An 11,617-nucleotide genomic window follows, 5' to 3' on the forward strand; every position below is an offset into this window, starting at 1 on the left:
TTTCATAAATTTACAGTTTGATTGCTGTCAGGTCTTTCTGTTTTGCATGTGGTTTTCATTTTGCATTTTAATGCACTAAAACATCACAAGATACTTCATGCACTCTGACATAATCGCTCCACTCAAACGGAGATGTGTTGCGGTCTTTTGTCAGAAGTGGTTCAGGCATCAATAACTGAAAACAGAAAACGTTCAAAGAAATGCTGTGGAGGTGTATGTGGGTTAAGAGTTGCAGATGAACTTTTGCCCTGTAATAAACCTACAAACTAAAGCATATGCATAACAAAGCACAACAAAACGATCTTGAGATCTCATGAGCGAAAACCACTATTATTCATAACAAAAATAAAATATTTCTGTCTTTGTTGTACGGGTAATAGTGGCATACCAGAACCCAGTGTGTCAAAAAAAAAACTCTATGGCTGCGTCCGAAACCGCATACTTCCATACTATATAGTACGCCAAAATCAGTATGCGAGCCGAGTAGTATGTCCGAATTCATAGAATTCGAAAATCAGTATGCGAGAAGTACCCGGATGACTTACTACTTCCGGCGAGATTCCGGAGTGAGCATCCCATGCATGCTGCGCTATCCCATGATGCCCCGCGAGAGAATTCATGAATGGAATTAAAGCGACGCAACTGACGAAGGTAGGTCACGTGACCATGACAAAATGGCGGATGTAGTACGTCCGAATTCCATTCATACTTTTCACATTCATACTGTATAGAACGTACTTTTCTAACGGCCGAGTAGTACGTTTAAATTCAAATGCAGTACCTACTGAGTAGTAGGCGGTTTCGGACGCAGCCTAGATCATAGGTTTCAAACTGGATTCCTGGAGGTACCTGTAGGGTTTTACTCAAACCCTAATGAAACACAGCTAATCCAACCAATCAAGGTGTTCAAGACTACTAGAGACTATTAAGCAGGTGTGAGCTGGAGATGGTAAGAGGTAAACTATGCAGAGCTGCGGCCCTCCAGGAACTGAGTTTGAGACCACTGCTATATAATGTGAATGAGTGTATATACTGTATAACCTAAATTACATCTGATTAGTGTAGAAATTGGCACATGTTATTTTCATGCTGTAGTCTAGGATTGCATATGGATGTAATGTGTTTCTGTCTCAAAACCACCTACCATTAGACTGAAACACTTTAACACATTTAAAAACCACATCCTCATAAACAGCCGGATCTCATACAGGAGCATCAGTGTTCACTCAGCTACAGTATCTGGTGAGTTCCCATGTTTTATTTGCGAACTGATGTCAGAAACCAATGTTTTACTACACTCTCAGGAATAAAGGTACGCGAGCCGTCACTGGGGTGGTACCTTTGCAAAAGGTACACGTTTGTACTTAAAAGGTGCATATTGGTACCTCAAAAGGTATTTATTAGTACCTAAAAATTTTAAGAGGAACTCTTTTGTACTTTTTAGGTACTAATATGTACCCTAGAGGTATTAATATGGACCTTTTAGGTACAAATTTGTACCTTTTGAAAAGGTACCACCCCAGTGACAGCTTGCATACCTTTATTTCTGAGAGTGTAGTCTAGTTATCATTTACTGCACTTAATGTCTTCTCTGAACTTTAGCTAATAAATAGCAAATTTTATGCTTCCACAGAAATGTGGTCATACACCTTTTTTAACAGAGTTATAAATTACAGATCATAATACTGATTAGTTTGTGATATGAAAGTTTCTCTGTGTCTTTATTAGAAATAATTAATGATTGGGCAGAACAGAGATATCTGTAAACCCTCAACACACTGAAATTCATTCAGAAAGATCCATAGGAGTCAGCGGGTTTTCATTGTGTTTTGTGCATGTTATATTTAATATTGGCGATTCAATCATAAATCATATTTTCTAGTATTTTACTTTAAAATATTTTTGAGCTCATGAAAACATTTATTAATTATTTTTAATAAAAGACCTATCTAAAATGAGTTGTTTCAAATGGTTTTAGAATATGAAATGGTTAACAGGGTTTTAAATAAGGATCTGTGTCAATGACAAATAAATTATTTTTAATAATATTTTTGGTAAGTTTTGCATAATTTCACAAAAATGACTAAAAACTCTGTTTTTTTGCATGCCAAACCAATAGATGGCAGTGTCACTTAAATGTAAGACAGTGTTATTGTTAATTTTTATTCGTTAATTGATGATTTTAACATATTTTAAAACACACACTTTATAGATAACAGTTCTGTAAAGCTTGCACTTTTAGGATGGAAATAACTAGTTGCAGGTATATGAAAGATCAAAACACATGTGTAAAGTTCATGTGTAAATGTATGAGTAAACTCAAAGTTACAGGATAAAATTGGATGTAACATCAATAGCGAACAGCCAATCGTGTCTTTGATACCAAGATTCACTTCCTAAGCCGCAGTCACACTGCACTTTTCGCCCTATAGACTTCCATTCATATGCAAGCAAATGCGACAAACCAGAAAGGCAAGCTTGTGCAGCAAAGTTTTGCAGTTTGCTGCATTGCAAAGTTCGAGGTGAATTCTGACCTGGGAAACTGCATCACGTGACTGCCAATCGAAGATCAAAACACTACCCCTCTGTACAGAAATTTAAAATATGGACCAATCACTCGCTTTTTTTATGTTTGATCAATTTGTTTAATCGCAGCCCTTTTCATAACACCGTATGACAGAATCTCTACATTCTGAAACTCTAATGTGACCGCGGCATAAGATTGAACAATTTATTTATACCAAAGACTGACAATAAGAATTTAATCACAGTAAGACTATATATAGACCCAATAATAGATACCCCAAGGCAAGGCATTAGTGCTACTGAATGAGCCAGATCAGTTGTTTTCTCCACAGGTCTATAAACAGAGCTGCATTGAACCCGCTCTCCTGATAGTCCAGCAGCTTCTGGTGATGTCATTTTGTCACAATGAACAATACAAAACAGTTTCCTCTACCCTACATCACTTGCAGATGCCATTTGACTGGAGGATTGTTTGGCCTAATGTATGTACAGTGGGTCTATTCAGTACAGCAGCTCTTTAAAAACCCACAAGGAAAGCCATTTTTAAGACTGGAGTCCCAAGGAGCCACACCATCACAATTGTCCTTTATAAAACTACAATAAACCAGCAGACTTTTCCATTTTGACACAAACACTATTGACTGAAAGTGATATGCATGAGCCAGGGTTTCTCAATCCTGATCCTCACGGCCTACCCATCTGCATGTTTCGCATGTCTTTCTCTTTTAGCACACCGATAACAGGCTTGTCATTTAGATAACAGACACTGCTCTCGATTCCCTTTTCCATCATTGCGCTGTACGTGAACGTGGGAAACCTTTCTTTAACTTGAGAAAGTTCAGTCAAGGGCATTGCCTGCAGCAGCTTAGCGAAGCATGAAGTGTGACATAATATACCTCAGTAAATAAATACAATATAAATTTACATGTCAAATCACATTTGAATAAAACATATATGTTCCCTTCAAACTGAAATCATGGCAGAAAATACGGAGCAGTCCACTTTTTAGTACACATTTGTCGCATTGAAACTGTAAGAATGGGTTTTAACCACAGCGGTTCGGACTGTAGTTCTGCCGAATGACTAAGGCCGTACTCACACTAGGTACAGTTGCCTCGAACAGGGCCAAAGCACGCTTGTCCCCCCTCCCGTCTACCCCGACGGCCCGCACTCGCACCACAACCGGGCCTCGGCGCGCTTACGACATTGCTGCTGCGCTGTTCAGTGAGAAGCGCTCTCTCACTCAGCAGCACAGTGGAGATTTCTCTAGTTATATAGTTTCAGTCGTCTGTTATGCAGTGACATGCAGTCAAATATTTCGCCACACAGTCATTAGGGATGCAGTGACACGCAGTCAGATATTTCGCGGAACAGATCCGCCATTTTTGGCACTCATAAACAATCATAAAGCCCTCGTGCTGCAGGAATGAGGAGGTTTGCTGAAGGTGCGCAGCTGTCGTGCAGTGAGGAGTTTGCGTCTTTAAACTACGGCAGTTTGCGTTCACTGAACAGTAAGAATGATTAATTAATCCACATGAAACGGTCCCTTAAAAGTCACGTCTCGCTTTCAGTTTCGGGCTTTGGCGCGTTTTGCACTCACACTACAAGTGTACCACGCCAAAGCCCAAGTGAACCGCGCTCAGGCCCAGCTCTTCTAACTGGGCCAGGGCCAGCCAAGTGAACCGTGCCTGAGCCCGATTCAGCGCACTCACACTTCTCAAACGATCCGGGAAACGGGCCTGGGCACGGTACAGATGGCATAGTGTGAGTAGGCCCTAAAAAGTTATCAGCATGACGGTAAACAACTGTACATTCTAGTCAAACCATTCTTCTGCAATCTCATACCAAAAAACGACAGTGTTAATAGCCTAACATGTGGGAGAGCAATGATATTATGTGATTGTATTGTATTGCAATATGGAGCAAATAAGTGTGGATGGTAAATCAAAAGTAATTCACAAATACTTAAAAATGAGACACCACTCTGCTATACACCCCCCCTCACCGCTCTACACTTTCGTGTGCGACACCTTTCCATCCTCGGGTAACATGTCGGATCCGTTACCCCGATCTGTTCCGGGACCTCGCAATTCACAAATTAAGCACTGGTTTAAACTGATCTAATACATGCATAGTGTCTAGTGTTAACGGTATGTTGTAGCAAGGACGTAAACTACAGTAAAGGCTTTTACAATTTAGCTACAAATTCATATTTATCCAAAGCGCTGTTAACACCCACAATCTTCACCAGCGCAGCCGTGTCTCTCTATGCGTATCTTTCCCTGTGTTTTACATTTCAAATAACTTACATATTACTTACATGTGGTTATTACTTATGACTTACACATGCTCATACTGACATACTGACAAAACAGTTGTCAGATTTTATTTTAGAAAGCAAGGTGAGGTTCAGCTGTTTCATCTTAATTTTATGACTAAGGTCACACTGACAACAGCTGCTACTCTGACTGATTTACACAACCTAGGCAAAGTGTGTGCTAGTGACTGGATGTGACACTTCCTGGTGAGATAGAGCCGATCGACGAATCACAGCACATTATGTTAGCTGACCAATTAGAGCCTCTTAAGGTTGGGCCTTTTGGGTGGGCCCACTTGGAGGTCTCCGGGCTGCAGCAATGCCAATTGCCAAAGCTTGATTGGACTGATTTGGTATTGTCATTTCTAAACTAATGCTGTAATCTGTTTGTTAAGCCCCCATCATGGTACTGGCCCCTGGTAGTGGATTTAGTTTAAAAAGGTTTTGTGTTTCTCCTAACAGGATCTCCAGACCTCCTGGACAGACACTACCCAACAAATTTCAGCTCCAACCACAATAAAAACACTCCTGGACTTGTTAACAGTGGTGTTCAGGGATATTAGATAATTACAGGCAGGATACAGGATAAGGGTTAGAACCAAAGTGCTGTTTTCAGCTGCCTTAATAAAAAATGTCTATTGCACTTTCAGCTGTGGTTTTATTTTAAACAGATCAGATATATTTGTTTCATTGCTCCACCCATACACCATCTGCTTCTGCATGCCTGCAATAATGATGTATAGCAGATGTCATTCAGAGTGACCTCTACTCGCATAGCCTTTCAAATCAGCTGCATTTTTTGGCATCAAGGCTGAACAAATATGTCAGTATCCACCCTTCTGTAATGCATTGTTGCGTGCTGACATGTTCCCCAAAGGGAATCCAGAAATTTCCGTTTAAAAATGGGTTATTATTCAAGACTTCCTGTCACACATATAAAGCATCTAAACCTCTGAAGCAGAAGTACTAGATTTGATGATGTGTGCATTAGTGGTCTTGCTTTCATTTACAGAACCCTTCTTCTGGTTAAACGCTTATCAAGAGTGTGTACAGGAAGTAGCTTTTGGCAAGTCACAAGTAAAACTTAACATCATAAGACTAAAACCAAGAGCTTTCAATCTGAATGTTAGGATATATTATGACTGTAAGGCTTGAAGCTTACGCTGCTATTCTGAACCAATAATCGGAAACAGGAAGCAGTTGAAGGATGGCGTGTTTAAATCCATTATTTATCTGACTCCATTGTAATTAATCTGACTCCATTAAAGTTGTTATCATCATTGATAAAGAGAAAGTATCTCTACGTCTTAAAGCAGGCAAAGTTGTTTATTAAGTTACATGTTTAAATATACAGACATTAGAATGACACAAACTAACATACTGTATAAAGAAATTAGCTGTAACATATGCACTGCTGAGCAACAAAGACAGTGAAACTGCCTTTGTTAGCATATGAGGCTACGCACTGATGTGCGGGAGATGCAGAGTAAAAGCCATTCTCCCAGATCAACAGTTACCTTTCTTTCTTATACCCTGAGCAAAGCATTGTCAAACATGAGTGAAAACCAACCCCCAAAACCAGCTGAACGTGAGAACAAAGTTGAAGAGATGAAGTGGGGGAGAAGTACGTTAACATACTCTCCTCAGGCCATGACCCAACAATAGTAAATATATTGTAGATTGAAACACAATTAATCAATGTCTCTGTTGATTTCATCACTACAACACTGAAGTCATAAACTGTCAAATGACACCAAACATGACAAAGTTAACTGAAAGAAGAACACAAGCAGATGAATTGTGTATGGTGAAGAGCACATGGTTACTGTAAGCAAATGGCAGAGATGTGTATCGGAGCTGTGAGGAACTCTGCCTCACCAGGAGGACCCATCCCATGCTTGGAATGTCTCAGTAGTCCTTCATTAGCATAGAAGGAAATATATATATTTTCTCAGCTTACATGACCATGCCTTATATTGAAGTCTCAAGATGAGAAATGTGTCATCAGATTAATGTGAGAACTATTTTACAGTGTATAGGAAGTAATAAAATTATTCTTGTAGTCCATTAATACATTACAGCATTAAAGTACTTAGCTAGTGTATAGCTGAAGAGAACCACAAGGACATCTGTAACGACCAGAGATAATGAGTAAAGTAACTCAGAAAATAATTGCGGGTTAGTTCGGATACTAACATTCATTTTACTATAATATTAAAGATGAGAATTTAACATTATATACAAAATGTTGGGTCCCAGTTTACATTAAATAGCCTTAATTAACATGCACATGCATTTAAATCAGTAATTTGGTACAATTTTAAGTATGTGAATGTTGTTTGTACTGTTTATTACCAAATTAAACCGGAGTGTATGCGGGGTGTCGGCACGCAGTTAGTTTTGCAAGTCAAAAAATCAAAGTTTAAATAATATCGTGGTGATACAATCTTATTTAGATTAAGCATGCATGGCTCCTGATAGATTTTTTTTTGTATAAAGCAAAAAGGATGATAAGTCAGGGAGGTAAGACTCACTAAACCTAATCCTCGGCTATGAGTCGGGTCTAAGACAACACACTATAGAACTATAGAATTTAATTCTAATGAAATTAATATTCATGCAAAAGATTTCATAAATTATCTTAGCATCTCTCCTGTTGTGTCGTTAGATTGTTTTCCAGTTACATTTAGGATACATTTCTGTCATTTATTTATAATTATCTATTTTTTGTAAAAATAAATAAATATATATATATATATATATATATATATATATATATATATATATATATATATATATATATATATATATATATATATATAAATTTTTAACTCATTTATATATTTATTTATTTATTTGTTTGTAAAGTAGAGCTTTATATCTAGCAATGCCCCTGCAGTGAGTTGTATTTAAAAAGATTTATGGGAAGCGGTCACGATTCATTTCTATGCTATTTATATGAGCTCAGAGACAGCGATAAAGTAATGTAAACTTTAAAAACACACAAATACTAAACATACTCCAAACTTGAACTTGTGATTCAAAATGAAATGAAGAAAAGAACTGTGGAAAGTCTGGTCTCAGTTCCTCAAATAGCTAAAATAGGCTGAGATAATATTGAACTAAATTACGTAAGAAATACAAATGCAAGTCTATAACTGTTAAAGAACTGTTATGTGTCCAGATATAAAACATAACGAATGTGAAGAAGTATTTTTATAAATACTTCAGAATGTTTCTTATTACTGTTTTGCATCTGAGCTGCCAGATCAAACGTGAGGCGCTTCATGCACACATTCGTGACACATTACTGTACCAGCTCTAGATGAGATGCGCTGTGGTCTTTGGTTAGATGTGGTATGGTTGACTACTAAAGGAGATACGAGATGCAGAACATGACCTGGAAACACTGTTTGTGGGTAAAATGCTCACGAACTGTCATGACAGAAGTAAATATGTCACAGCATTAAGTTAAAACAACATCACAGAATTATTACCTTAAAGTCATTCAGATTAACTTTTAGCAGAAACTGACTCTAAAATCTGTCAGAATTACTGTCTTGTCATCTTGAACAGGAACACGCTCACGTGCTGAGGAAGCTGCAAAGAAACGTGATGGCCCAGAAGCAAGACGAGAGAAAATAGTTGACGGAAACTCATATGAGTTGCTCAGAGGAAATAAAGCTCAGCATTGAGAATGGCTGACAATGACCTTAAGTTCTCATGAGTGACAAAAAAGAGTTAACTGAGATGAAGACCTAATAATAAATAAGCCTTAAACTCTTGTGGTAAAGTTTAACAATTTTGTGGTAAAGTTTAACAATTCATAACATCACTTGTAGTAAAACTGACATGAATATGAATGGTGTTCAACAAACAACATTTAGTGTGCTTTTTCTGTCCAAAAACAGCTTTAAACAAAAATGTTGCTAAGCAGAAGTCCCAGATACACCATTTTCTTGAGGGGGTTCTTTACAGGAAGTGTGGCCAACCAAAAACCAAGTGTCAGAAAATCACTAGATAGTGTGAAATAGCGGTGACAGAAATGAAATCGCATTAACTATTAAAAGAGTTTGAGTTTCTTTCTTTTGTTGAACGCACAATTCTAAAAAATGCTTTTTGTCTTTGCTCAGATGGATCAATAAGTCCCAACAAAGCATTTAAAAATCTACCTTCTACTGTGTAATAAATAAATAAAGGCAGAATGTTTTGTTGGTGTGAACTACTACTTCAGTCATCTTGGGTATTTTGTATATTAGAACCTATTTAGACAACATATTCTTCTTATAACATTAGCACACCTGGCTTGTCTTTTTAAAGTAAGACACAATGGATTTACGGTTTAGGCGATATGCAAATGATACAAAATGCTAATTTTTCATGCCATCACTACTAAAAATAAAACATCTTAAACCAACCTAAGCTGGTTGGCTGGCTTAAGCTAGTCGACTAGCCTGGTTTTAGCTATTTTTAGTCTGGTCTTAGCTCATCAAGCTGGCTGGAAATGACCAAACCCTTGTTAAAGGGCCATGAAACCCCCCTTTTTTCAGTTCAATTCTACCTCCGAATTAAAAAAAAAAATGATTTATGATGGGCGTGAAGCACAGAGCAGAGGGAGGAGTGGACCTGGCCAGCAGAGCAGGAGATTGTCACGACACCAGACAGAGTGGATCCAAGTGCAAGTGATATTTAATAAAATATCTGTATCAAAAGATACCAAACAACTTGTAGCCAAAGAACATGAGAAAAAAGAAAAGTTCAAAACAAAGCATGTCACCAAACCAAACGAAGTCGTCATCTGACGAACAGACAGGGACAAGAACAAACAACAGGCTGATAACCAGCACAAACCACAGGATGAAATATATAGCCAGCCAAATAGGGATTAGCTGGAGGATGATTAAGTCAGCTGATGACATCAGCTGATTCTATAGCACGCTGTCAACACAAAAATATAACCACGCACACACCCTCGCACACGACAACACACATGGCATGACACATAACATACAAAAAGAACACACAGATCCATAAACCGTAACAGAGATAAAGAAGGGAGAAGGGCTTTAGCCAGCTGGCTCAATAGCTGAGGATAAAAAAATATCCAGTACAAACCATGAGGAGACATGTCATTTTATAGTTTACAAAGTTAAAATGCAAAGAAATAAACAGTAAGTAAATTAATTACATATATATGATAAGCTGTTCGTAATTTCATATAATATACAACCACAATTTGTTATATCATTATAAAGACAATCATGTTTATATAAATACTATAAATGAGGAGGACTTCTCTCCTCCTAAATTCTGGGTTTAAATGCAGACAATGTGGATAGCAGTACAACAGGTCTCTTTCCCTATCTATTACATTAATTAGCCCAGCCGGTAATCTAGACGATTTTCAACATGTGCGTGCATAGCGATGTGTCTGAATGGTAAAAAACTCAACTGATAAAAGACAAAGTCCGCCATTCTCCAAATCTCATACTGCTCTCCAGACAAAAATTCTTGCTCCACACAAACAGATTGGCTGGCTGTATTGGTGGCCCTGACAGCATCGCAAAGAAAGACATGCAACACACTTCGTGAATCATGGAAACAAACACTTACAAGCCTTCATGAATGGCTAAATACTGCGTGTCATGTGCTGTCTCGTAGCTTGGCAAGGTGGTCTGTCCGCATAAGTTTGTCATTAGAAAGCATGTGCTGTCATGAATAATTAAAGGTTCAGGACACCCTTTTTTTATAATAACAGATTTGTGTGTGTTGAGCATCAGTTAAGACAATGTTAGCACCTGTCAGCTTTAATTGTGGGGAAAACTGGCTAATTTTGAGCATTTGTCAGCTAATTTTAGCTTCCGGGTTTAAAATGATTTTTGGGGCGGGATCAAAATCGGCAACGTAGCGCAGTACAGCAAGTGCAATGATGATGCGTCGGTTTCATTATTATTCATAGCGGAGTTTTCTTATCCTATGAGAAGAGCCGGCTGCTTAATTATTCATGAGACCTGCCAGACCTACCAGAGCCAAGCCCGAGCTTTGAGACACGTCACAGACCCACGGGCACACAGTATTTAGCTGTTTATGAAGGCTCATATGCTTTTGTTTCCATGATCCACGCGGTTTGTTGCATGTTTTCCCCCGCGATCTTGTCAGGGCCGATCATAAAGCTGTGTGTGTGTGCTGCTAGCATTTTTGTCGGGAGAGCAGCACGAGAATTTGAGAATGGCGGACGCTGTCTTTTATCAGGAGTTCATTCACATTCAGACACATCACTGTGCTGCTGTGTTTGCCTAAATCCTCCAGATTACCAGCAGGGCAAATGGTTAAAATAGACAGGTCAGGAGACCTGCTGCACTGAGTCTGCTGGATACGGGGATTGAGGGAGAAGTCCTCATTTATAGGGTTTATATGAACACACTTATCTTTATAATGATATAAATTGTGGTTATGTGTATATGAAATTACGAATAACAAATTTAGCTGGGCATTAAATCACTGTTCATTTCTTTGCATTTTAACTTCGTAAACTATACACTCATGCATCTCCTCACGGTTTGTCTCATTTTGTGAGCTAACTTCGTTCACTCACGTTCTCCCCTGCTGGCTACGCCCACTCCTGCCCTATGCTCGCGGAGCTCCACGCCCATTAATCATGCTTCTTTTGAAAAAATTCTGAAGTAGACTTTAACCGAAAGTGGGGGGTGTCATGGCCCTTTAAGAAGCAGGGTCTTCTTATAGGATAAGAAAACTCAGCTATGAAAAATAAAC

The 11,617-nt window shown here is 38.4% G+C and overlaps 2 protein-coding genes across 11 annotated transcripts in view; one reads left to right on the forward strand and one right to left on the reverse strand.

Annotated features, from left to right (window-relative positions):
* The window catches only part of blf (bloody fingers), a 201,498-nt gene that overhangs the window by 118,052 nt on the left and 71,829 nt on the right, over positions 1 to 11,617 (forward strand). The window lies entirely within an intron of this gene.
* si:dkey-253d23.2 overlaps positions 1 to 11,617 on the reverse strand; it is a 50,309-nt gene that overhangs the window by 8,428 nt on the left and 30,264 nt on the right. For 2 of the 10 annotated variants that reach the window (XM_073937323.1, XM_073937316.1), the window contains one exon: positions 8,160 to 8,278. The exons of the other annotated variants lie outside the window; for them this stretch is intronic. The gene's annotated coding sequence lies outside the window, so the exon portion shown is untranslated. The remainder of the gene's footprint in view (positions 1 to 8,159; positions 8,279 to 11,617) is intronic. 10 annotated transcript variants of the gene reach the window in all.

The sequence above is a fragment of the Danio rerio genome, chromosome 22, assembly GCF_049306965.1.
Source record: "Danio rerio strain Tuebingen ecotype United States chromosome 22, GRCz12tu, whole genome shotgun sequence".
Lineage (NCBI taxonomy): Eukaryota > Metazoa > Chordata > Actinopteri > Cypriniformes > Danionidae > Danio > Danio rerio.